The sequence below is a fragment of the Nothobranchius furzeri genome, chromosome 1 (assembly GCF_043380555.1).
Source record: "Nothobranchius furzeri strain GRZ-AD chromosome 1, NfurGRZ-RIMD1, whole genome shotgun sequence".
Classification (NCBI taxonomy): Eukaryota; Metazoa; Chordata; class Actinopteri; order Cyprinodontiformes; family Nothobranchiidae; genus Nothobranchius; species Nothobranchius furzeri.
Genome location: NC_091741.1, coordinates 69,320,545 through 69,323,862, shown reverse-complemented (window position 1 = coordinate 69,323,862; position 3,318 = coordinate 69,320,545).

Below are 3,318 nucleotides of genomic sequence, written 5' to 3'. Positions count from 1 at the left end.
AACCCGCCTGCGGGCCGGATTCGGCCCACGGGCCGCATCTTTGACACCCCTGCCCTACTGTCATTGCTGAGTTGACCAAGATCTCCTCTGAATACCAAAGACCATCTGTTGAGCAGCTTGGACCAAACTGGGTCATAAAACAGAACAGTGATCCTGAAAGCAGCAGCAGACAGCACAGAAACAGAAAAGGCACAGAGTGGCTTGTAGTTTTTTTTTCCTTGCAAAACTTTTTCTTTTAGCCTCCATGACGTGGCACAGAGGCATGTGCTCAGCCGCATAATTTAATGACTAACCTTTGTGAAAGCGTGAGGCCGTATTAAAGAACTCAAGCCCTTTCTTTCATGTTTTAGCTTGTTTAAACCTGCAAAGCTGCACTTAAATGATTTATCAGCAAAAGAAAAAGAAAAAAAAGACATAATTACAGTTTGGTGCAAAAAAAAAATCTTGTGGAAAACACTGAGGCACAACTGCCACGCTTTCATGAGAGGGTAAGGTGGGAGGATGGCAGAGTGAAATGGGTGTGTGAGGAGAGGCAGGAGATTAAAACAAAGTCAGACTGGAGTAAATCTGATGGAGGAGGAGAGGAGAGAGAGAAAGAGTTCCATGTTAAAACAACACCTCCTCCTTTCTCTCCATCAGCAGCTGGACTTCCAGGCAAAATGGAAAATGCCACGTCGCATTGTAGCCTTTCCCCTCCCTTACTTCTCCCTCATCCAGCTGTTCTTCACATCATCACCCGTCTGTGCTGTGGAAGCAGAGACGGAGTCCAAATTCAAATTCAGTTCAAATTCAAAGATACTTTATTAATCCCAGAGGGAAATTAGAGTTTCAGTACACACAATTCTAGTTAAAGTCAGATCCCAGTGGAGAAAATGATATAAGAAAACTAAAGTCAAAGTTGTGAGAAATGCTTCAAAGTTTGAATGGTTTATGTGAGACAATTGCAGGTGTTTGAACACTGACTCATAAAGCTGAGCTGTAGTGAGTTAAATGCTCCACAAGCTGAAAGCTTCATGTGAAATCTCTAGGGGGCTGAAAGTTTTCTCTGAGTTGTAAATGTTCCTGTAAAGAGTTTACGTTTCAGGGAAGAAACAAGCTGTAACATCCTGGAAATGTCGTCCAGTTTTTGTCAGTGTTTGGTTTTAAGAATTATGCACCTAAAACAAGCCTTTTTTATTCCCCATTTCTGACACTCACCTTTTGCATCTGTTTGTGCTGCCATGTGGGTCTCTACATCAATCGTGAAAAAAAAATCCATCTGTTTTCTGTAGTTACTTGACTTAGAAATGTCATGCCCAAAACGAGCCATTTCAAAAAGTGCCCATCTGTGATGTCACAAATGAGAAAATTAGAATAGAACCAGCTTTCACCTTTCTAGGCTAGAGAATTAGAATTTCTACTCAGAACTCTTCCAAAAAATCCGAGCTTCTCAGCCTACAGCAGCTCGAGTGGGGTTTGGGTGGGCGTGGCCAGCTCCAACTTGTTTTTTTAAAGTGCCCAGAAATGGCTCATGCTGGAAGATAACGAAACTGTCGAGAATAATAACAGTAACTATAGAGCTCACACTAATCAATTATTCATTAGATACAAAATACTGAAATTTCCTGACTTGGTAGAGTGGAAAATATTGCAAATAATGTACAGAGCGAATACGAGTAATCTACCAACTAATATTCAGAAAATGTTTCATAAGAGGGTAAGTGGGTACATGTTAAAAGGAACTGATGTCTTTGAGAAACCTAGATTCAGAACCAAAGTTAGGGAATGTAACATTTCTGTAAATGGTGTAAGATTGTGGAATGCCATTAACAAGGAATTTAAAGAATCAACTACACTTGCAATATTTAAAAAATGTATAAAATCTAATGTATTTAGTAATTATGAAAAGGAGAATTATAATGTCAAAGATTAGACGTGAAAATATTAGAAAGTGACTGAGGTTACACTGTGTTTGTTTGGCGGATAATTTTATTTCGTAAAAAGGGGCAGAAATCATAAGATTTTTTCTTCTATCTGCTCCTTTTCATTCAAATGTTTTTTTTCAATATGTTAATGTATGTTGTATTTGTTTGTGTTTATTTTATACATTGTGAATGAAATAAAAGATTAAAAATAAATAAATAAATAAAACTGCAGAGATTGCTTTATGTGAGAAGGATTTAGAGCAAAGACCTTCATGACCAATCATTTTCAAAAATAATAGATAAAAGATGGCTTCCCAGTGAATGGCCGCTTTAAGAAAAATATCATAATGCGGTATGTCCCCATTAACTAGAATCTACACTGTTACAAAATTAGAATGCCCTCAGAAAAGTAATTACAATTTCAACTATTTCTTTAAACTGTTCATAATATGGAATTATCATCATATTTGATGTAAAATAAATCCAAAGTGAATTCAATTCTCCACAGACTACCAAGTGAAAACAAATTCTGCAGAAAATGGCAAAACAATAAGGGCATCAAAATAAATAAAAGCAGATCTAAAAGAAACCCCAAATTTGGTTCACAAACCAGCAAAGCTCTGAAGGTCAATGAAGTCAACAAACACCATCTTTACACATGGAAGTGGGAACAGTCTGTGTACTTGGTGTACAGAGAAAATGTACTACAGGAAGAAAACCAGGCAAACCAATAAAACCGGGAATACCTGGGAACACGACAAACCTCAGAAACCAAAACGCAAAATGCAATTCTAAAAATCTAATAAAATAAAGTGAAAGTATAAACATTTCTTATTGTCTCGAATATTTGTGACTGATTAAAAAGAGAAACCACAAACAGATGCTGCTGGAGTCAGTTAGAAGCTCAAGAATGATGATTGCTTTGAGCTGCAGGTCAAGTATTTAGACAAAATAGTCCTAAACTATCATGTCATAAAGATTTCTACTGGTTTTATCTCTAATAAAACTGATAATGTTACATAAATGAAAGCCTTCAACCTTGGATGTTTACAGTTGACTATATTCACATCTACGTTTGTTTTTTGCTTTTACAGTTTCTCAAAAATATCTTTCTATATTTGAACATTTACGTTCATCATAGTTATCATTTAGGAACAATAAAAACCTTGACTTGTATTAGAATAAACTATTAAAATCTAATTATTGCATCATAAATATATCTATTAATATTTGGATAAATACTCATGCCTGAAACCTAAACCTAATCTACAGACAACAGTAAAATGATTAGAAACGTGTCCTGAAACATATTGTTCTGTTTGTGGCAGCTTTTGCATTTAAGCCCCTCCCACTGGTGCAGGAGTAGGCTGAGGTTTGGACTGAACTGGGAGGAAGTTGTGTTCAGACTGGGACG